The sequence below is a fragment of the Lissotriton vulgaris genome, chromosome 12 (genome assembly GCF_964263255.1).
Source record: "Lissotriton vulgaris chromosome 12, aLisVul1.2, whole genome shotgun sequence".
Lineage (NCBI taxonomy): Eukaryota > Metazoa > Chordata > Amphibia > Caudata > Salamandridae > Lissotriton > Lissotriton vulgaris.
The window spans coordinates 238,677,799-238,701,643 of NC_141700.1; the positions used below are offsets into that span (position 1 = coordinate 238,677,799).

Here is a 23,845-nt window from a genome sequence, read left to right on the forward strand (position 1 = left end):
CCCGCGGTGAAAGAGTCTGGGGGCTCCAGCACTGTGCACGGGCGGCAGGCCCCTGGGCCAGGACCTCCTGACTGGGTTCGGGCGTGGAGGGCAGCATGTACGTTGTCAAGTTTCCTTATGCCACTGGTCGTGCCTGCTCCGAGCAGTCGGCTTAGCACTTATGAAATGCTGATGAACCGATGGACTTCTCCGTGAGATACTGTTTACGCACCGCAGAGGCACGTGCGGATCCACAGCCAGTAAGCACTTCAGAGTTCTTTTCCTCACACTAGGATTGGCTGAGTTAACAACAATGCTCCAATCCGGGGTCGCCTTACACATTGCTCACTGTCATACGACTCCAGACTGTGTCCAGCTTTACGATTTGCTTTTATACGACCCGGAAGTACTGACATACAGACAAATGTCATCCGTTGAAATAACAATAAAGTACAGCGGATATTAAGCTGAATTCATGGGCGGTCAATGCAAGTAGTGGTCAGGTGGTCACTTTACTTCCGATCCAGGTAAACCTAGTGGGACTGTATTTTTTTTATCGTTCACAGGTTTTGTAGAGTTCAGCATTTACCAATAGCTTGGCCTCCTGTTGGGTGTTTCGGTAGGTTGTAGATTGTGGTTTTGGCCAATGGCGTATGCTCTGATAGATTGCGGAGGAGGGATCTTATTTTCCACAAAGCCTTTGTTGAAAAAAGATTGTTTAGTTCGTGGATGTTGTGTGACTACGGCTAGTACGATTATGTGTGTGCATTAGAACACTTAATTCGTGGGATTTGTGTAAGTACAGATATTACCGCATTTTCCTTGCTCTGCCACTCAGCGACAACGTTCAGAGAAGAACAGAAGCACTGGTACACCCAGATTATATCTGTCCAGCATTCCTTAGTTTACATGATGAACTATGTATGGTCTGCTCACCTCTCTTTTACACTTCTGGAACTACCCTGGTACGTTCTGTAGTCTAGATAGAAATACGCCCCTCTAGTTTGCAGCCCAATTTCACGTTGTATTATAAGTAAGTCTTTTAAAAGTAAATGCTCTTCAGCTGGCCTCCCAACAGAGACGACGTTGGCAGGTCTGAACTGACATCCTATTTTTCTGAAAGGATTTTTAGAAAAGGCATAAGTGCGCATGATGGACCTTTTCTTGTTCCCTCGCGGTCAGTTGCTGCAACATATTATTAATGTAATTATGAGACCTCCAAACTGTCTTGTTTCGGAAGGATTTGCCTGTAATTTTCTATTTAAGAATACTCATTTTCTATATTCCTAAATACGGGGGATTGTCACTGATTCGACATATTTGGTCCTAAAGAACATTCTTAGCATGTGTCGAGCGTTAAGAGTTATTCAATCCTGCTATAATTTGGAGGCATAGAGTAGACAAAAACTGTTCAAACAAGAACCTCTGCTGTCTCTATTGTGAAATGTAGACGACATCCCCTTTATCTATAGTTTCTATTTTGCACGTTTTCACACTTAATATGACTGGGGACACTACCAATTTCATTGCCAAAATTAGAACTGTTCGTTTACACAAGCAGTACTTGCATGGTCATACAAGGAGACCCATAAGCACAGGCTCTTAGCATTGGACACCATCAAGGCTGGATGCTTGCAATATCAGAAGTATCTTCTGGATAATCGCATATAGCATGTCGGATCGTTGAATTATTTTATTATGTCATAAACCATTCCAAGGGTACTTTGCTGCTTGCTAGTGCTCTTTAAACCTAACGTAATTAAACACTGTCATCCATGTCCGCATCTCATGGCCAACTGATAAAAGTTGCAACCCACTAGGAAGGTGGAAGCAAAACTGACCTTTGAATCTTAAATATCTGCTTGGAACCTTTAAGGGGAACTCTGTATTGATCTCTGAAAAATGGCAACACTCTTATCCATGGCGAATAAACAATTCTGTCCGTCTGTGCCAAGAAATACTATTTTTGTTGCAAAGATGCAGGGGGCCGCTCATAATGTGATGCTATCCCTGCATTTGTATTTTCATTATTATAATTTGGCTGAGTATGATCCATAAAACCACAGATATTTGATGTCCAAAAAGATTAACATTATAAATTAACTTTGTTTCTAGCGAACTAGAACCCACTGATATTGCAACTTTCAAGTTGAAAGGAATGCTTCTATTTTTCACTTTTTTCCCTGACGGAGTCTGCATACTTTTACAACGTCAGATGTTTTTCATTTTTTATTCCAGAATCGCTTTGATTTCTGTGTTCATTTAGTGTGGTTAAGCCTTCCTATTATGGTATTCACCTTTTCTCACTTGCACATAACCTTGTATCTCTAGTGTCTCCATCTTTTTGTTTTTCCTATTTACTCAACAACATACCAGTTTAACGAATCTGATAATAGAGCTACCTATACTGTGTGGCGAGATTAGAGGACGGCAGTGTAATGAAGAATTTATCTATATAGTTTCATGATACAGTTGTGCAGGTGCGGTTGGCCGTGGGGGAAGGGGAAGCATGCGAATACTGCATGCCACAGTTAGAGTTAAGGGGTGCATTGTTAGTGGAGGCAGTGTAACGCCACGTGAGTGCATCCTCTTCATTCTCACTGCATCCTACATTACCCACACTACTTACGCTATACACCCACATACTGACCGCACAGCACCTCACCACTTTCTAACGGCCTTTGAAGAGCTTTTACCTTATTCGTTCTTGAATTTTTGTCTATGTTATAAATTCAGTATATATTGTCAATTGGGTAACATGTAACTCCTTCACTGTATCTTGAACTTCCACTTAATGTATGCAGTAAAAAAGCACAGCTGTATTTTGTTAGGAAAAACCTCTCTGAAAACTAACCTTCCTCTGAATATACATGCTCTCGTTTTATGATTGATACTGGCCAAGAATGTCTAGAAGCGTCTGAGCAAGCCTATCTCCTTTTAGAAAAATGTGTCGACGTGATCTTTGTAAGATTATTTTACTTGCTTGAGGTTCCAATTACATGAGTATTCACCGTTAGCAGTGATATTCCACATCGCTGTACTGGATGTAGAATTAATTTACTCCAATTACATTTGAGGTTTAAGTTAAACCAGAACTCCCTCACATCTGTAATCGTTAGGTCTCGCACCTGCGATACAGGGCGAAAGCCCTGTCGCAGCGAGACCTATTGCTGTCGGCTCTGCTTACAAGGAGCCAAAAGGGAGACAAGAGATGGGCACGTGCAGCATGCCGGAATAGGATCAGGTCGCGCGTGTGAGCACGCGCTCAGATTCCGGCATGCTGTTGACACTCACAATGGTGTCAAACACCCGCTCGGCACCTAGCGATACCTTCTACCGGACCCCGTGGATGGGATCCCGGAAGCGGAGTGATGTTAATATGGAGTGCTAGCACCAGTGAGAGCGAGGCGGAGCAGGCGTGAGATGACGCTAGCGTCTGGGCCTCCAATCACCAGATAGAATCAAAGCGAGGCTTGGAGTGCAAGCGCTCGCATGGTTGTCATCGTTACCGCTGTATAGCTAGCACGGATAGGGGGTGGAAGAGGTCATGTTGTCGTGTGAGAACAACATAGACCGGGGAGGAAACACACCGCCAAATGTTGCATTAAGTCCCCGTTACCGCTGTATATTAGAGCGGAACGGATTTGGAAGGGGTCATGTTTTCATGTAGGAATGAAAATAGACCGGGGAGGAACAAACAGCTACATATCAAATTTATGAAAGAGGGTAGACCGATATTTCGGTGATTGCTACTAGATGAGGCACTCTCATGGTTAGGGTGGATGGACTGAGAGGTGATTATCGGTGTTAATTAGTAGTGATCACCCAGTGGATATTCATAGTGACTAGAGGAGAACTGCTCAAAAATTGACTTTGGCGTGAAATTTTTACACTGTAGAAAAAATGCAGGTCTCGTGACATGGGAGAATTAGGGCAGAACTCGATAACCTTCGAGCAGTGAGGAACAAATGTGCGGTGGAACAAGGTCCACCTAGTAGCATGAAAAAAGATATGTTTTTGAAACTCATTAACGTTTGAGCACCGAAGACCAAGGTATTTGGTCGTTCAGGCCGTTGTTGTGGGTTCCCAGTCTGTAGACCCAGCGTTGTTCTTTCTCGAAAAGAATACTCGCAGTATTTCTTTCCGTGGTGATCTGTTCAAATATTGTCCAGCGGAGATCATTTGGTGTATGGTTTTGTTGAAGGAAATGTTTGCTCATCTTAGTTGTTGACTTGCGGCACCTGATGTTACTACGGTGCTCGCAGATATGCTGTTTCACCTTGCGTGTTGTCATTCCTATGTATCTCTTCAGACAAGGACATGTTATCAGGTAGACTACATTAGTGAGGTTGCAGTTGGTGTGTGTCCTCTATTCATATTTTTCCTGGTTCCAGTGAGAGTTGTTTTGTATGTGTTGTCAAAAGACAATCACTGCAGTTTGAGCAGGGAAAATGTCCAGTCACAGGGGGGAGATCCCATGCATCAGTGACGGACCTCACATACAGGGCATTGGCCACGTCCATTTTTGGGCGTGTGTGTACCAGGGAGTCTCTTAAGCTCATTCCTTTTTTAAAAGAAAAGAGGGGTTTCTCCCAGGTCTTTTTGTTGCTTGTTATGATTTTCCAGTGTTTATTCACGGATTTTTTCATGGCATCTGAGATGGAGCTATAGTGGTCACACACGTTAGCGGTATGCCAGAGGATTCTTTTACTGTATCTTCCAGGAGTGCCTCCCGGGGTTGGTTTCTTGCGCGTTTATTTCCTTTGTCCAGGATCTTTGTCGGGTAACCTCGTGATTTTAATTTTTCAGTGAGGTCTGCAGCTTGGGTTTTGTAGTCCTTGATGTCACTACAGTTCCTCCGTATCCTGAGGTATTGGACGTAGGGTAGGTTCTCCCTCAAAGGTCTGGGGTGAAAGCTCGAATTCCAACAGGTTGTTCTTGGCTGTGGGTTTGTAGAGTGTTTTTGTTTTTAAACCAGTTCCACTTACTGTGATGATAACATCTAGAAATACCACTGACTCTTTACTGGAGTGGTTGGTAAATTTCGAGTATTGATCAAGGTTAAGAATTGCTCAAGGTTAGTCTCATCGTCCTTCCAGATCAGAAGGATATCATCAATATACCTTTTCCATAAAGTTATGATAGAGTGGTAGGGATTGTTGTTTAGCAGGATATGCTTCATCTCGAAATCATGGACATAGAGTCCGGCGATGCTAGGAGCAAAAGTACTGCCCATCAAAGTACCTGTGCTTTGTAAGTAGAGTTCCCCTTGGTATTCGAAATAATTTTCTTTCAAAGCCATCGTAGCACATTGAATTGAAATTCCTTAGGTTTTTTATAGTTCCACTCAATCGAGTCTAAAGCTCTTCCCATGACTCTGAGGGTATCATTCTTGGGAATGCTCGTGTAGAGACTCTCTATGTCAAGTGTAACTAGAATAATCGAGTTTTCTGCAAAGGTGACTTGTCCAAGCAGTTGTAGAAGATTCTTTGTATCCTTAAGGTACGTGGAGGTGTTCTGTACCAAAGGTTTTAGGTAGTGATCACAGAAGGTGGAAAGGGGTTCCAGAACAGAACCGATGCCGGAGACTATCGGTCGTCCCGGTGGTGGGTTTACATTCTTGTGTGTCTTCGGCAGGGTATAAAAGTAAGGGATGGTGTTCCCACCTGCCATAAGGAAGGCCGCCTCGTGTTTGGAGATATGGTCATTTTCCTCCGCATCCTTGACTAGACTGTGGATGCGTGCCTTCAGTTCCGGTGTAGGGTCTGTAGTGAGGGGTGTATAGTTAGTTCTGTTATTCAAAAAAATGCGGCATGCATGGTCATAATCTGGGGTATTTTGGATCACTATGCCCCCTCCTTTGTCCGCTGGCTTGATTGTTATTTCTTTATCCTTTTTCAGTTCCTCTAATGCTTGAAATTCTAGAGCAGAGAAATTTTTAAACGGTGTCGTCAGGGGCAAGGATTCCATATCATTGAAAACCGCCTGTTCGAAAGCAATTATTTCAGCGGGGATAGTATGAGGTGGCGGAACAAAGGTAGATTTTGGTCTGAAATTGGTATGAAAGGCAGGGGAATCATTGTTGGTTTCTGCTCTGGCCTCGAAGAAAGCCTTCAGTTTCCTAAAAAATTCGGATAGCTCACAATGGAGTTTAAATTTGTCTGGTCTGGCAGTGGGGACAAAGCCAAGTCCTTTCTCTTCCATTGGGCTTAGAGTTTTTTTTGAGAGGTCTGTTATTAGACTCCCTGGGCACTGGTGCCCGGTGTCACTGTTTTGCTGCGGGTGTGGTCACCCACTTTGTCCTCTGTTTGCCAAGTGACTTGTGTGTTTTGGTTGTTCCCTCGTCTCCTTCCCCTCCCGCCTCTCTCTAAAAAAGGCAACTGGTGTTGATGTTGGGGGTAGTGGGGTTGCATATAGGGATTCCACCCCATTAGGGGAAAAGGTGGATGTTGTGTGAACATAAATGGAGGTGGGCCATTACCTGGTGTGCCAAATGGTGGCCCACCAGATTGTTGAGTGTGAAAGTTAGATCGGCCTCTTCCGCCTTTTCGCCCTCTCTGTTTGTGGCCATGGTTGCTGGAATTACTACTATTCGAAGAGTTACTGTCAGTATCGTCTGACTTGTTGGAATCCCGCCGAGGTGGAGTATAATCAGGTTCTGAATAGGGATATACAGTTTTGAACTCAAATTTTTTGAGATCCTTCTGGAATTTAGTTACTTTTGACTGCATGAGAGAGTCTTTATACTCAGCCAGTTCCTTATTGATTTCGTCCAGCTTTTTTTTGTAGCCAGTAATCGTTGTTTTGAAATGCGATTTGGTCTGCTGGATTTCGACCATTAGTGCTTCGGATAGATGCAATGCCGTTTTTATGATTAGTACTAGCCAGTCACGAGTGCAGTGCCAGGCTATCATTGCCCATTCTTTCCGAAATGTGGCATCGTTTAGAAATATGCGTGGGGCATTGGTCACAAGAAGACACCTTGGTGCAGTGTTAGTTGATAAATATTGTTTCAAAATGGTGCCATGTAGAATAGTCCTTATTCGGTCTCGTTTTTGTTCCGTTACTTTCTCCCATTCTGCAGTTTGGGAAATGGCTTGTGATATTCCTGGATCCGCAAAAAGATTAGGATCAGCTAGTAGTGCATCCACCTCTTCCTCCGAGAAGGTGAGAATAAAGTTCGCCATCGTTAGTTTAAAGTTGGTTACATATGATGTACCAATTTAGTGTTTTTGAATTCTACTCTCACAGCTGTGCGCTGCTAGAACAAATACAACTACTAGAGAGAGAGGGAAGAGACAAGACACTCTCAGTCCCCCTGGTAATTATGTCAAACAACAAAAGTGTCGGCAGAGGAGAGTTTCGTTGAACACAGTTAATGAGAAAAAAATGAAATCAACCTGTAAGAAAGTCACTTAGGGATTTCTTTAGAAGCCCTCACTCGCCACCCTGGGTGGTGACATGCTTCATCATCGGGCCCACCAGGAGAAGCCGAATGCCTCCCTGGTGTGCTGCAACGCCAGATTACTGCGGAGCTGGTTTTTCGTGACAGTAGTGTGAAAAATAAGTGAATTGAAAAATGCCAACAAGCTGTACCATACAAAAAAACTTTATTCTGTGGTTAGCCAGGCATTGGTTAAAATATGTGTCGGGAAATTTACCAACTAATGTGTTGGGTATTTTCCAATTAAAGTGGGGTCGACATGTTCCTGCCCATATGTGTGTAGATTTTACTGGGCTTTCATCAGGACCATGTACCTGTGTACCTCGGTGGTGTGGGCGCGCTAAGGCCCACCCAAGCCAGAGGACGTGAAAGTTAAAAATTTCAGTGTAAAATTAGGTGCAAAAAGAACAAACCCGAAAAAGTGAGTGTTCCTTCGGAATATGAGGAATCTGTGGTCTGAAAGGAAATGACAAACGCACAATGAAGACAACAAAGATGTCATTAACATTATGGGACTGGAACGTATTTTGCAGAAACTGATCTCAGTACACTGTGCTTGGGCTAGTCAATATGTGTGCCCATGCTGCAAAATATTGCTACATTAGTGCCTGAAACGCTGTCCTGGGATCCAGGTAGTCTCGGGGCATGCATTGAGAAAAAAGACACAATCGCCGGCTGCCAGGATAGTTAATTTAACATCACTTGTGGTTCAGCGATCAATGTGCCCGAAGGCAGGGCTGGTGGTGATATAAAACATAGTTAGCTCTAAACACACGTTTGTTTAAAAAAAGTAGAGAGGTTCTCTCTTGTTATTTAAAAGCTCCACACCCCATGGGTAAGCATGGGCGGAAAATCCGTTTCGCTCGCGGATTTTCGGTAAATTCGCAATCCGCGAGATCCGCGAATCTCCCGCAAAATCCGCGAGCAGCGGATTTTATGGCTTGCTCGCACTGTTCGCGTGAGTTCGCGGCTTGCCAGTACAACTTCGCACCCCGCGAGTAAGTGCTAAATTGCAGAAATACGATCTTAGCAAAACTGAAACTACTTACCAGGTTCAAAAGTTCAGGCTCATCATTAGTAGCCATTTCCTGTAGTGCTTCCTGAGGGGCCCCTCCAGAGTTCAGTTGCCAGTTGCAACTATTATGTGACCCTGCTCTGAACCTCAGAATAGTTACACATATGCCACAAAGGTCCTGAATTACAGCTAAGGGAGACACGCAGGAGCCAGGCTGGAAGTTAAAATCCATTAATCAGCCCCTAATTCATTATTGTCAGTTGGGGTAGGGCAGGTGTTGTAACTAATTTTGCAACAATGAAAGCACTTAGCAAGTGCAAAAGATCACTAATCAGGAAGCACTAAGGAAGCAGGTGCCAGCTAAAAAAATATTCTGTGACACATTAATCAGCCCCAAATTAATTCAGGTCACTTGAGGCAGGGAAGGTGTGCTTTGCCGAAAATAATGTACACTGGACAACCAGAGGGTGTGGTGATGAAACAGAGGGTGGCATGGGTGGACCAGAGGGTGGCATGAGTAGTCAGAGAGTGGCAGTGGTGACAGAGAGTGGCAGTGATGAAGAAGAGTGTCCCAAACAGGCTGGACACGTAGAAACAACAAGTTCGCAAAACTTGCGACCCGACAGGTAAGTTCGCAAATTGCGAAATTGTAAAAACCCTAGCGAACTGGCAGAAACACGCGCGAACACAAAAAAAAAAATCCGCAAATTCGCGGGAATTCGCGGATTTTGCGGATTGCGAGTTCGCAAATCCGCAAAATTCGCGAACGCGAGATTCGCAAAATTCTCCCATGCTTACCCATGGGTCTCGGGAGGGAGGTGGTGGCGACAATGGAACACCCTGGGAAAGGATGTAGAAAATGTAGGCACAATTAGAGAGAGAACACAGGTTACAGATTACTAAGCTGAGCGCTGATCTGAGAGATGGTCTTACGCCCGCAACGCCAAACACCCGCTCGGCACCTAGCGATACCTTCTGCCGGACCACGTGGATGGGATCCTGGAAGCGGGGTGATGTTAATATGGAGTGTACGCGGGGCCGTGGGCGTTCCTAGCACCGGTGAGAGCGAGGTGGAGCAGGCGTGAGATGACGCTAGCGTCTGTGCCTCCAATCACCAGATAGAATCAAAGCGAGGCTTGGAGTGCAAGCGCTCGCATGGTTGTCATCGTTACCGCTGTATAGCTAGCACGGATAGGGGGTGGAAGAGGTCATGTTGTCGTGTGAGATCAACATAGACCGGGGAGGAAACAAACAGCCAAATGTTGCATTAAGTCCCCGTTACCGCTGTATATTAGAGCGGAACGGGTTTGGAAGGGGTCATGTTTTCATGTAGGAATGAAAATAGACCGGGGAGGAACAAACCGCTACATATCAAATTTATGAAAGAGGGGAGACCGATATTTCGGTGATTGCTACTAGATGAGGCACTCTCATGGTTAGGGTGGATGGACTGAGAGGTGATTATCTGTGTTAATTAGTAGTGATCACCCAGTGGATATTCATAGTGACTAGAGGAGAACTGCTCAAAAAATGACTTTGGCGTGAAATTTTTACACTGTGGAAAAAATGCAGGTCTCATGACATGGGAGAATTAGGGCAGAACTCGATAACCTTCGAGCAGTGAGGAACAAATGTGCGTTGGAACAAGGTCCACCTAGGAGCATGAAAAAAGATATGTTTTTGAAACTCATTAATGTTTGAGCACCGAAGACCAAGGTATTTGGTCCTTCAGGACATTGTTGTGGGTTCCCAGTCTGTAGACACAGCGTTGTTCTTTCTCGAAAAGAATACTCGCAGTATTTCTTTCCGTGGTGATCTGTTCAATTATTGTCCAGCGGAGATCATTTGGTGTATGGTTTTGTTGAAGGAAATGTTCGCTCATCTTAGTTGTTGACTTGCGGCACCTGATGTTACTGCGGTGCTCGCAGATACGCTGTTTCACCTTGCGTGTTGTCATTCCTATGTATCTCTTCAGACAAGGACATGTTATCAGGTAGACTACATTAGTGGAGTTGCAGTTGGTGTGTGTCCTCTGTATCCATATTTTTCCTGGGTCCAGTGAGAGTTGTTTTGTATGTGTTGTCAAATGACAGACACTGCAGTTTGAGCAGGGAAAATGTCCAGTCACAGGGGGGAGACCCCATGCATCAGTGACGAACCTCACATTAAGGGCATTGGCCACGTCCATTTTTGGGCGTGTGTGTACCAGGGAGTCTCTTAAGCTCATACCATTTTTAAAAGAAAAGAGGGGTTTCTCCCAGGTCTTTTTGTTGCTTGTTATGATTTTCCAGTGTTTATTCACTGATTTTTTTTTCATGGCATCTGAGATGGAGCTATATGTGGTCACACACGTTAGCGGTATGCCAGAGGATTCTTTTACTGTATCTTCCAGGAGTGCCTCCCGGGGTTGGTTTCTTGCACGTTTATTTCCTTTTTCCAGGATCTTTGTCGGGTAACCTCGTGATTTTAATTTTTCAGTGAGGTCTGCAGCTTGGGTTTGTAGTCCTTGATGTCACTACAGTTCCTCCATATCCTGAGGTATTGGCCGTAGGGTAGGTTCTCCCTCAAAGGTCTGGGGTGAAAGCTCGAATTCCAACAGGTTGTTCTTGGCTGTGGGTTTGTAGTGTGTTTTTGTTATTAAACCAGTTCCACTTACTGTGATGATAACATCTAGAAATACCACTGACTCTTTACTGGAGTGGTTGGTAAATTTCAAGTAAGGGTCTCGAGTATTGATCCAGGGTAAGAATTGTTCAAGGTTAGTCTCATCGTCCTTCCAGATCAGAAGGATATCGTCAATATGCCTTTTCCATAAAGTTATGGAAGAGTGGTAGAGATTGTTGTTTGGCAGGATATGCTTCATCTCGAAATCATGGACATAGAGTCCGGCGATGCTAGGAGCAAAAGTACTGCCCATCGAAGTACCTGTGCTTTGTAAGTAGAGTTCCCCTTGGTATTCGAAATAATTTTCTTTCAAAGCCATCGTAGCACATTGAACTATAAATTCCTTAGGTGTTTTATAGTTCCACTCAATCGAGTCTAAAGCTCTTCCCATGACTCTGAGGGTATCATCCTGGGGAATGTTCTTGTAGAGACTCTCTATGTCAAGTGTAACTAGAATAATCGAGTCTTCTGCAAAGGTGACTTGTCCAAGCAGTTGTAGTAGATTCTTTGTATCTTTAAGGTACGTGGAGGTGTTCTGTACCAAAGGTTTTAGGTAGTGATCACAGTAGGCGGAAAGGGGTTCCAGAACAGAACCGATGCCGGAGACTATCGGTCGTCCCGGTGGTGGGTTTACATTCTTGTGTGTCTTCGGCAGGGTATAAAAGTAAGGGATGGTGTTCCCACCTGCCATAAGGAAGGCCGCCTCGTGTACTGAGATCAGTTTCTGCAAAATACGTACCAGTCCCATAATGTTAATGACATTTTTGTTGTCTTCTTTGTGTGTTTGTAATTTCCTTTCAGACCACAGGTTCCTCATATTCCGAAGGAACACTCACTTTTTCTGGTTTGTTCTTTTTGCACCTAATTTTTTTTTTTTTTTAAAGTTTTATATAGCGCGAACAAGATCTTTGCAGATATCAGAGCGCTTTACAGAAACAGTAGGTAGGATAGACAAGACTCTTAAATCAATATGAGATTCCGTAGACAGTGAGTTGCAAAAATAGGGTATCAATCATACAAGAGTATACAGAGTAATAACAATCAAGAAACAATAATATGGAAGCCGTACAGTGTCTACGCGGATAAGATTATAGCACCCCAGAGGGTGAGTAAACACAATGTTGAAGGCAGAGCATTAGTCAGTAGTGGGTGTGTTGCAGGTTATTGAGGCCGATAATGTGGGAGCCAAATGCTGTCATTGTTCCAGTATCAATAGTGTTTAGGTGTATTTAGCCATAAGGATGGCCTTCACCTCTTTCTTGAAGAGTATAGTGGACGGGATAAGCCTGGTTTCTGGCGGGAGTGCATTCCAGATCCTAGGTGCCATTCCAGAGAAGGAGCGTTTGTATGTTTTTTCCTTCCGGAAACTCCGTGGTTTCAGGAGGAGAGTGTTTGTGCTTCTGTTGGATCTTGAGCCTCCTGATATGGTCAGCTTATGAGAGAGGTAGTTGGGTGCCTTGTGGTGTACGGCCGAGTGTGTCATACAGGCAATTTTCAACTGAATTCTGGCTTCAATAGGCAGCCAGTTCAGGGCTTTTAAGTCAGGGGATATATGCAAGTGTTTTCTTGAGCCAGTGATGAGTCTCGCGGCCGTGTTCAGGGAGGCTCTTAGGGGGGCCGTTGTTGTCAGGGGGAGCCCGCTGAGAGCCACAATTCCGTAGTCTATGCGAGGAATGACTAAGGCTTGTACCACAGTTTGGAAGTCCTTGGGTGGTAGGAAGGGTTTGAGTTTTATCAACGTGTTGATTTGGAAGTTGGCTCCTTTAGTTGCTATGCTAATATGCTGCTGCATGTCGAGATTAGAGTCCAGTGTGATGCCAAGGGATTTCGCTGAGTCCACGATGGTGGGTTGGACATTGAGTGCGGTTAGATGATTGAGCCAGGTTTGGGTGATGGCCTTTTTCGCAGGAGGAGAGATCAGAAGGAACTCAGTTTTCATAGCATTTAGTTTGAGGTGATTGTCGGCCAGCCAAGCTTGGGTGTTTCTTAGTGTGGCATTCAGCAGTTTGATGTCTTCAGGGGATTGAAGCTTGAGGTAGAGCTGAGTGTCATCGGCGTACATATGGAAATGTACCTTAGAGGATTGGAGCAAGGTGGTGAGTGGTTCCATGACGAGGTTGAACAATGTGGGGGATAGGGAGGAGCCTTGCGGGACGCCCAGTGGTACTGGCACAGGCGAGGACAGTGAGTTGTTGATCTTGAACCTCTGAGAACGGTTGTGCAGAAAGGACGTGAACCAGTTGAGAACCGTCCCGGATATGCCCATTCTGGTATTTAGGAGCTCCAGTAGATTCTCGTGTTTGACCGTATCAAATGCTGAAGAAAAGTCAAGAAGGATGAGGAGGCAAGACTCATTGTGATCAAGGATTTGGAGGGCATCATCTATTATGTGTGTCATGGCCGTTTCCGTGCTATGCTTTGCTCTGAATCCAGATTGGTGAGAGTTGAGGAGGTCAAACTGCTCAATGTGTTTTGTCAGTTGGAGTTGCACGCATTTTTCTAACAGTTTTGCTAGAGTGGTGATCGGACGATAATTGTTTAGGTCGGCCGGGTCAGCTGTGGGTTTCTTGAGTATAGGCGTGACTTGCCCAATCTTGAGGGAGTCTGGGATGAGCCCTTGTTGCAGGGAACAGTTGAAGATTTTAGTCCAGAGTGGGAGGAACAGGGGGGTGAGGGGGTCTGTGTGATGATTGGCGGGTTTCAAGGTGACCAGCAGCTTGTGAATTGATTCTTCGGAATAGGTGTCGAAGGATGTCCATGAAGCGTTGTTTTTAGCATGAGTGTTAGTTATGCATATGGAGCCGGCGAATCGACGTGCATCCTTGATGAGATCGCTTCTTATAGTGTCGTTCTTTTGCTTGAAGAAAGCAGAGAAGTCTTCGCAACTTGGGATAGCCTTTGTTAAGTTGTTGGGTTGTGGAGGTTGCATTTTGGTTTGGGTTTTGACTAACTCGAACAGTTTTTTTGGTCGGTTTTTAGCTTGATCCAGCTGTTGGCTAAAGAATAATGATTTCGCGCGTTTGATTTTTCTGAAGTGAGCGTTTCTCTTACTCTTGAGCGTTCTAAGGTTCAGTGCTGAGGGGTCCGATCTCCACGCGCGCTCAGCTAAGCGCATCACACGTCTGTCTTCATTGAGTCTGCCATCGTACCATGGGTTCGAATTCTTGCTGGACACTCTCTTCAATTGCAAGGGTGCGACTTCATTGATTATTGTAGACATGGAGTCTAGGTAGAGGTTGGTCAGTGCATGCACATCAGAGACGTCCGTCGGGGGAAGAAGGAGACTGCCTGTGTGGGCAGGCAAGGACTTTGGGTTAAGGTTCTTCAGGTCCTTCTTCCAAATCTTGGTTTTGGCAGGTTGCGCCGGTTTAAGTTTGACTTTTTCGTTGATGAAGAAGGTGATGATGTGGTGGTCTGACCAGTCACATGGTTCGATTGCGACTAGTTGGGTAGAGTCTTCTTTGGCGATGATAAGGTCAATGATAGAGCCTTTTTCATGTGTCGGACCGTTGCAGATTTGGGTGAGGTCAAGCGCGTCGAGGAACGTCTTAAGGCTCTTCACCACAGTGTCTTTCTGGTCATTCCAGTGGAGGTTGAAGTCTCCCAAGTAAATTTGATTGAGCTGTCGACCGGCGTTGGTGGATATCATGTCCATTAATTGTTGGGAGAAGATGAAGTTGTCACCGGGTGGGTGGTAAATAACATGAAGGGAGCACACAGGTTTGCCCTCACTAGTAATCTCAAGGCCGATGAGTTTGCAGGAGGAGAGGGAGGGGGAGGGGCCTTCAGTGACAGCAAGGTTGCTCCTGTAGATGCATGCGATTCCCCCGCCCGTCTTGCCATTCCTGTCGAGTCTAATAATGCGATAGTTGGGGGGGACTAGAATGTCCATTATAGGTGTGGATGTTTCAGTTAACCATGTTTCAGTCAGAATGGCTAGATCAACGCCCCTTTATAAGATGAGCTCTGTGATGCCAGAGGAGTGTCTCCGGGCCGATCTGCAGTTGAGCAGGATACACTTTAGTCTAGGGGTGAGGAGGGAGGGAGAATGTTCTAAGGAGAGGGGGACATTTTTGAGATTACAGGGGACAGAACTTCTGTTGCTCAGTGTGGGTGGCCTGAGGGGATTTGTGCGAATCGTGGGTATGGGGTGTGTTGTGGGTGAGCGTTTTGTGGGACCTGGGCCATAAGAGCAGAGGAGATTGTGTAAGTCTCGGCCCGAAAGGGTGTTTAGGGTGCGACGGGGACGGCCGGTGGCCTTGCGATCAGGGATAGAGGGCCAGCGCGGGGAGAGCAGGGTGGGACGGTTTGAGGGGCGAATGGAGTCCTTGTTGGGCGGGGAAGTGTAGGGAAGTGGGTGCCTGGGATGTGTGAGAAGTTCTTTGATGGTGTGGAGCTCTTCCTTGACTTGTAGGAGGGTGGAGATGATCATGTTTAGTGTTGGATTGGGGATGGAATTTGAAGTGAGAGCAGTGGGTGAGTGTTTGGGTCGGGTAATGGGGTGGGAAATGGATCGAATGTGACGGGATGTGCGCGCGATGGAGCAGGGCTCTGCGGTCCGAGTAGGTGGGGTAGCGTTCGAAGGATGAGAGAGTTTGTGAACAGGGGGCGGGGATGAGGACAGGGGGCGGTTGATAGCGTGAGTGATGGCGCTTGTGGTAGGGGGTGTGGGTGAGTTGAGGGATGAATGTAGACTGGAGAGGGCAGCAGTGACAATACGGGGATGAGGGCTAAGAATGGGAGGGGATAAAGGATAAGGGGTTATGTTGAGGGAGGTGGTGTGTTCCGTGAGTCTGGCCGATGGGGTGGGGTAGTGGGGAGTGAGAGTGGGGGGGGGAGAGGGTGAGGGTGAGGGTTGGTCATGTCGCGGGAGGTATGCTCAAGGTGGGGGAGGTGGGTTCTGCGCGACTTGTGTGAGGAGCGGGGTGGGGAGTAAGGAGGGTGGGGGTATTGGTGATGTGTGAAGGGGGATGATAATCGTCAATGCATGAGTATGCGTCAGTGCATGCATACACTGAAATTTTTAACTTTCATGTCTTCTGGCTAGGGTGGGCCTTAGCGCGCCCACTCCACCGAGGTACACAGTTACATGGTCCTGATGAAAGCCCAGTAAAATCTACACACATATGGGCAGAAACATGTCGACCCCACTCGAAGTGGAAAATACCCAACACATTAGTTGGTAAATTTCCCGACCCATATATTTTAACCAATGCCTGGCTAACCACAGAATAAAGTTTTTTTGTATGGTACAGCTTGTTGGCATTTTTTAATTCACTTATTTTTCACACTACTGTCACGAAAAACCAGCTCCGCAGTAATCTGGCGTTGCAGCACACCAGGGAGGCATTCGGCTTCTCCTGGTGGGCCCGATGATGAAGCATGTTACCACCCAGGGTGGTGAGTGAGGGCGTCTAAAGAAATCGTATGAGTTGTATATTAAAGATACAGGCCATATGATTTCAACCTTAGAACATACAGCCTTCAATGATAACACACAATTGTTAGTGACGTGTGACATAGAATCACTGTACACTAATATCCCCCAGGACCGAGCTATGGATGCGGTGGCAGCGCTCCTGGCAAGGACACCGGGAGATAGACCTGACACCTTCCTATTAGAGTGCCTAGAGATTGTCCTATACAACATTTTTTTTGAATTCCAGCAAGATCTCTAACAACAAATCAAAGAAGTTAGCATGGGGGCTTCTTGTGCCCCCAGCATTGCCAATATTTATATGGGTGAATTTGAGATAAAACACATTTTTAATGAACTAGCCCCATTTTTTGAAAACATTACTAGATGGCAAAGATTTATAGACGATATATTTTTTATATGGTCTGGGACAGAAGAACTGCTCAAGGAATTCATGGAATGGCTAAATGTAGCAGATCAGAATCTCAAGTTCACTAGCAATTACTCTTCAAGCCAAGTTGAATTTTTAGATCTCTGTATACAAAGCACAGAAGGAGAGCTCACTAAGTCTGTACAGGAAACCTACGGCAAAAAACACCATACTAGAACATAGTAGTTACCATCCAGCATGCCAGAAAGGTTCGATCCCCTTTGGGGAATTCCTCAGAATAAGAAGGAATTGCATGAGTATGAAGGATTTCATGCTCCATGCAGCTAAACTACAAGACCGATTACTGGCACGTGGATATCCTAAAAGGCTAGTTCGACAAGCTCTCAAGAGCCAAATACTATAATCGAGATGCCTTGATAAACCTGTTAAAAAGGGTTCCAAAGACAACCGGTAACCAAAGACCCTTTTATGTTGCCCGGCGGTATCGCCTCTATGACCCACCAATATTAATCAATGAAGAAGCAGGCGCTGGAGACTGGAAGGCAGGAAACGAGGATTTTATTCTCTCCGGAGGAGAACACTTCAATTCAGACAGCAAGTATCGTCACGAGGTGCTCTAACCACATCTCTGAGGCCTGGCCTCTTATACTAGGGTTTATGACCTTTATTGCACATAACACATTCTCGCAATACTTTAGTACTTGAAAGAACATCCTCGGAATCTCCCCTTCAGACCCGTTCCCACATACATTTACAGTTGGATTTCCCACCCCGGTCACAACAGGTGATGGTTGTCGCACAGCAGGGCATTCCGCCGATTCACGGAATGCATGGGGTTGATCGGATCTCATGGGGTGGGGGCTTTGATCGGTTCGGGGGTCTTTTGATGGGGAGGGGAAACTTCCTACTGTACGGGGTAATAAACAGTATCCGCAGAGCCAGGTGGCGGCCTGGGAACAGGGAAGACAAACGGGGACACAGGAAAAGGGGGTTTGCATCAGAAGGGTTTGAGGCCATGAAAGGAATGAGGGGAGGTGTCGCGCTGGGAACAGGATGGGATTCCGTGGTGAAGCTGCGCTGAAGAGGGGTTTATGACCCAAGGCATGAGAGAGCGGGGGTTGTCAGCGTGCGGGGGAATGCTTGCGAGGTTAAGAGAGAGAGAGAGACGCGCTGGCTATCAGCGAGGGGCAGGGAGGCCATGGTGCTCAAAATGGCTGCCGCTTACGCGCACGAATGGGCTTGGAAAGGGGCAAGATGGCGCCGATAATGTTCACCAAGTTTGTATTTATTTTCCACAGTCCTCCCTTTAACATTTCCAAGACATCTTGCTGGCCTATTTCCTATCTACACCTATATGCAGCGATCATAAGTAAGGGAGAGGAGACTTAGGCGAAAGAACTGTACATAAACATCACATTATAAACATCATATTGAAAAATCTCATCATTTAGTAGGCGGGTTCATCGTTAAGTTGGTTGCAGAAAAAGTCATCGTAATGCAATATCAGACTAGAATTATGTAGCGAGGGCGTTGGGTACAGATCATAGAATAAGAACTGGTAAGTTATCATATAAGTAAGTCCTTTTTTTGTATACGGCGGGTGCATAGTCAGTCCAATGGTGGTTGGGAGAGAAATGAGATACAGTAAAAAATATATATATATCAGAGTTCTCGTTGTCCTTTGTCGTCTTCTGTCGGCACTGTTGAGCACCTGGATTACCTATCAACAGAAATGTTCATGTGGATTGAGTCGTTGGGGGTCTGCGGGTAGGGGTGCATTCTGTTTGGTTTTCGTCAGACCTTGTAGGAGGAATGCGTTACGGTTTTGGAGCAGGTGCATCTTCTTCCGCAATGCAGAGCATAGATTTTGCAATGGAAAGTGCAATTGTTCCAGAATTGTGAGATCTGTTCGTTTCTTGAGTCTCTGTGGTGGGCATTTCCTGTTGCTTCCATCATCTTCAGGGTGCTTGGTAGCGGGCAGAACCACAGACTTTGTTTATCTTTTCTTCGGAGGCGACCCTTGGTGGAGTTCTAGGTCACCGTTCTGGGATTTAACATAGTTCGTGGTCTACTTAGTCGGAGCTCCCTCCCTTCTGACGCAGGGAGTACTCTTCTCTGGGTAGCTCAGTAGGATTTGGAGGAACTTGGGAGTTCGGGTGGAAAGGTGCGGGTGTGAACAGTCCTTATGGTAGGTCGGAGGAGGAGGGGATGGAGCAAGGCCAAGTCGGGAACAGATCAGGGGGACGGAGGGTTTGCGACAGGCGGGTCCGTAACCATGTTCAGAGAGCGGGGACTTTTTGGCACACGTTGATCATGGAGCAGGGGCTTCAGGTCAGCCCTTTCCTTAGCTTTGTTTGAAACAGTGCCCCGTCCTGCGACTCCTTACTGCTGTGGTCTCGCCTCGGCCTCCGTCGCTGATGTTCCACAATCCGCAGTCAGGCCGCGTGCTCCCACATCCGGTCTCTTTCCCCTCCGACAGTGATACCCTTAAATGAGTGTTGAAAAGACAGTCTTTAGAGATTTTGCAGAAAAAGGTAATTACATAAATCTATTTTCTCTCCCAACACCAAGCAACTGGGGTAAGCACTCGCTACATTTGAGATTTTTGCGGCTAACGTATAAACAATTGATGATGGATTTGCTGGATTCCTTACAACTTCCTTTTGTTGGCTAATTCTTTGACGCTTTGATGATTATTACGTTCATTTGTCATATGTCTATTATAGTAGATGTCAGTTCTTCTGGCAGAGACCCATTTCCCTAGTACGAGTCTTGCAAGGCTAGGCTGGTCTTCAGGGCCTTGTATTTTACAAAAAGTGCAACGTGCTATTCGCCATAGTCTGATAGGCATCCTTCTGAGGGATGAACATATGCTAAACAAGTCTTCATTACATCAAAACATCTTATTTTCAGCAAGGCTTACAGCAACAAGGTCTTTCGATTTTCGATCTAATTTTTAACTTTGCATACATCTTTCTAACTTTCTATATAAATCCTCGCAACCTGGTTACTACAAAAACTCGGGGGTGGTTTGCGATAATTATTAAACTTATCCTCGGGGAAGGTGGGATCTTATGAAAAACGATTAGGAGCACAGCGAGTCGGAGCAAGGGGCGCTTTTCAAGTTCTCGTTCAGGGTAGCTGATACCAAACTGGGGGCATTTTGGGTAGATGGGGGTGTCTCGATCATTTCTTACAGCTTGGGGTACGGAGACAATTTTCAATGGGGATGGTCGCATTACCACAGACACATTTTATCATAGAAGCCACTGACAAATAGTTCCCTGAGGGTGGGTCAAATTTAGGGAACCTTAGTCGTCTTACCTGTCCCTTTCCTTTCGGTCAATTTAAATTTCATCCATATTTTAGTAGAAAAGGAGAGGTAGTAACGTGGTACCGATACAATTTTATTTAGGACAAATTTGTGCAAATACTTGTGGTATTTGGGGCCAATCAGGAGGTGCACCAGGTTCGCCAATTAGGTGCCAGTTGCTAGGAAGAGGGAAAGTGTGGAGGGGTGAAAGAGTGAGAGAGAGAGAGAGAAAGAGAGAGAGAGAGAGAGACAATAGACAAAACAGTACACATGGGACATAGAGAATGACCGTGTATTGTTTGGGCTATTCAGTGCGTTACCCAACGTTAGACGTTTCGGGTCTGTGTTAGGATGTAAAAAGCATGCAGTTTTGGGACAGAAAAGCATTAGATCTAGTACAAAAAGGTCGTGCATTGGGTAGAGCGTCCTTGTTGTGCCGTTTTGCAGCGCTAGTCCGTCTTCATGCATCGGGCGTGACGTGGTTCCAGATCCCTTATGATACTCTAATCGGAATTCTAATGTAACCTGCAGAGGGAAAAAAGGGGGGAAAAGGGGAGGTAGGGGGACAACATTCAAACACATCAAATGTATGGGCACGAAAGTCCTTTACTTACCACATACTCGTACTTATCTCTTCGGGATATAATCCCTTAGCTTTTTGGTTTCCTAAAGTCATGGGGGTAGGCAATGTGATAGGTGGTTCATGGGGAGGTTCGAGGATGGCATTAAGGATCGTGTGTAGTGAAAACGCTAAAAAGAGGAATTAGAGGTGCCTAGCGTGAGGTACCCGGTTTTGTAGATGTATCCGGCCATCGGGATCCCTAAATCGTTCCCGAAGCTGTGATGTTCTAAGGCATATCAGTTCTTCGTTCAACCCTGTACCTTAGTACCTTCGACCACCATATCTTTATAACATTTTATCAATCACACCGTTTTACTTTACCCATTCTCAGAAGTCGAGGTCCTTCTTCATACGTCAGTTCCTGAGCTTAGTCGCATATCTTGGAGGCAGCGTATCATACCTTCGATTCGACCATCAACCCAGGGCCGAACAACCATTTCTCGGATAACCTTAAAAAAAGAGCAGAACAGTTGCGCACAGAAAAACCCTCCCACCGATACCCGCATTTACAAAAGTATGCGATGCCTATTCATAGCTTTTTAAGACCTTTATTTGTAGAATTATTCAGTACGTAAAATGTGAGAGCGCAATTCATATTTTGGTCTGACATGTCGTCGATGGAAGCACATACAGTAGGGGGTTATTTTGTAGCACAAGAACATGTAAAAGAGGTCTAATTAATTATTTGCAAGTAACCAAAAACATTTCATTGCGTGACGAAGGAATCAGGGGCATTTCAGTTCATAAATGGAAACACAGTCAAGCTCATCGTAATCACATTTCCTAGATGTAAGCCGCGGGTGTGCATCATGAGCGACGTTATGTATCAGTTACAACAAATATCAAAAATAAATTGTTCATTGAAATCAGCATTTTACGGAACCCTTCTTAAATGTTCGCCAAGTGAACCCTCCTCCCTTTAACATCGAGTGCGCAATGGTTCGTATATATATATATATCTTAGTACATCAAGTTTCATTAGCTAAGGAACACCACGAGGCATCCGTTAGTTTCCATTGATACCAGCGCCATTTTGGGCGAGGCCGGTTTAGTCCGGAAGTAGCATCAGGGGCAAAATATCCCCGACAATTGGCGGTTGGACCAGAGTCCCTTTCGGCAGTTCAAAAGAAAACTGTGCTAACAGAAGGGCTGGTGGTGTGGACCGTCAATCAAGAGAGGGAGGGGGTAGAGTCTCTCTTACCGGGTCATGTTGATGTTCAGCCGGAACTTGCTCGAGTTCGTTAGCCCATAATGTTCCTGGGTGATTCAGACGGAAGCTGATGCAGACACGAGAGCACCGCCATCTTGTTGCTGTGCCGTGGTTATTTCATTTGAGATCAATGCAACTGTTCCTCACCGGAAGCCTGAAGGGGCCGAGGGCTCTTGGGACTTTGATAGAATCTTCAAAGTCGAGGGGATGTTTGTCGATGGTGGGGGCTTGCGCCCAGGTGGGCAAGTGCCCGAGTTGCAATTTCGGACAAAGTTACTCCAGCGGCCTAGACCCGCCTTTCGAGGGCCCAGACGCCATTTTCAGACCCTGCAGCAACCGCCCTTCGTTGTATCTATCAGGAGAGGAAGAAACTTCTTGTGATGGCGAAAGACGGAGCATCATGTTGCTGGAGCAGGACATTTTGGTTCGGGGCGCCAGGGTGCAGCAGTGGAGCCTTCATCTGGGGAGGTGAGGAAGGCTCGTCCGTGCCGCCTTCCTCTCCCGGCGCATCCTACGCCGTCCCTTTGAATCAGGGGTGCACATGATGACCACCCTACACCCCTGATTCCGACTCTTGGGGGACCACTGTACATCCGGTGCTCCGTAAATATGCCAGTCGGACATTGTATGTCCTGTACTACGCAAGTATACCAGCCGGGTCTTGTATGTCCTGTGTTGCGGAAATATACCAGTCGGGCATTATGTGTCCTGTGCAGCGTAGGTATATGGCCGTCGCCCGGCTGGAGGACATCGGCGCCGGACCAGGGCAGGCAAGCCTCCTACCTGTGGAGGTGGAAGAGGCTCGTCCACGTCGCCTCTTCCTCCCTGCCCACCCTGCATCCGTTCGATGGAGAAATTCGTGATGGCCGGACCAGGAGATACAAGGGAGGGGGTCATTTTCATCCGCCCCCTCCCTACTCGCAGTCCGGGGGACGCCATCCCTGGAAGGGTAGTATGGGAAGACCATTTCATTGCCTGCTGTGTGGAGTCTCCAGTACCTTCTCGCCAGCGATCTCTTTTTGGCCCATGGTTGCTGGCAGGCCCCGCCCCACACGTGCTATGTGTTTCGGATGGGCGGGACCATCGAACTGTTACATTGGAAGACTTCCGGAGTGAGCATAATATGTTTGGTATTTTTCCTATTAGTAAAGTTGTTTTTTTTTAGAGAGTTCTACTAGTTATTCTATTTACTGTTGGTTGTGTGTTTTACCGTAATTAAATCCTAAGTTATATAATAGACGCTTGGCTTTCTTGAGTCTTTTCTCTAACGGGGGGTTGTTTACACTGACCTGCAGTTGTGTTTGTTTTTCAGAGTGGGGGAGCAACAGAGAGCAATCAGTCCCAGAACTCTAACATGTCGTTAAAATTGGTCTGACGAAATCTGTGCCATCGAGCATAATCAAACGGGGTGGTCCTGTCTGCACTAGTCTGATTGGTTTTTATCTCGTGCCTTTTCCCTTTCTGTCGGCCTGTTCTTTCTGTCGACCCTCCGTTCTTACCTATGCTTTGCAGAGTCGGGCATTGGGCTTTCCAGTGTCCAAGACATTTACAGAAAGCACATTGGTTTTGTTTTACATCTGTTCGTCCTGTGCATAGTGTCGGGGGATTACCTTCGGGTCGTTGTGTTCCGGGGTTGGCTTGTCGGCACATCCCTTTACACCGTTCGCTTTTCATGTCTACTCCTCGGGACTGTGCCATCGCTGGCCCTTCCCTTTGCCTACTAGACGTTTGGAGGGTTATCCGTCGTGTCCCCTCATCTTTTCTAAATTCGTCGCCTTCCCTTCGTCGTGT

The 23,845-nt window shown here is 46.0% G+C and overlaps 1 protein-coding gene across 3 annotated transcripts in view; it reads left to right on the forward strand.

Annotated features, from left to right (window-relative positions):
- Positions 1-353: 353 nt before the first annotated feature.
- RSPRY1 (ring finger and SPRY domain containing 1) overlaps positions 354-23,845 on the forward strand; it is a 300,486-nt gene continuing 276,994 nt past the window's right edge. Inside the window, exon 1 of one of the 3 annotated variants that reach the window (XM_086947733.1) lies at positions 354-506. The gene's annotated coding sequence lies outside the window, so the exon portion shown is untranslated. The other 2 variants (XM_086947736.1, XM_086947734.1) reach the window with 2 other exon arrangements.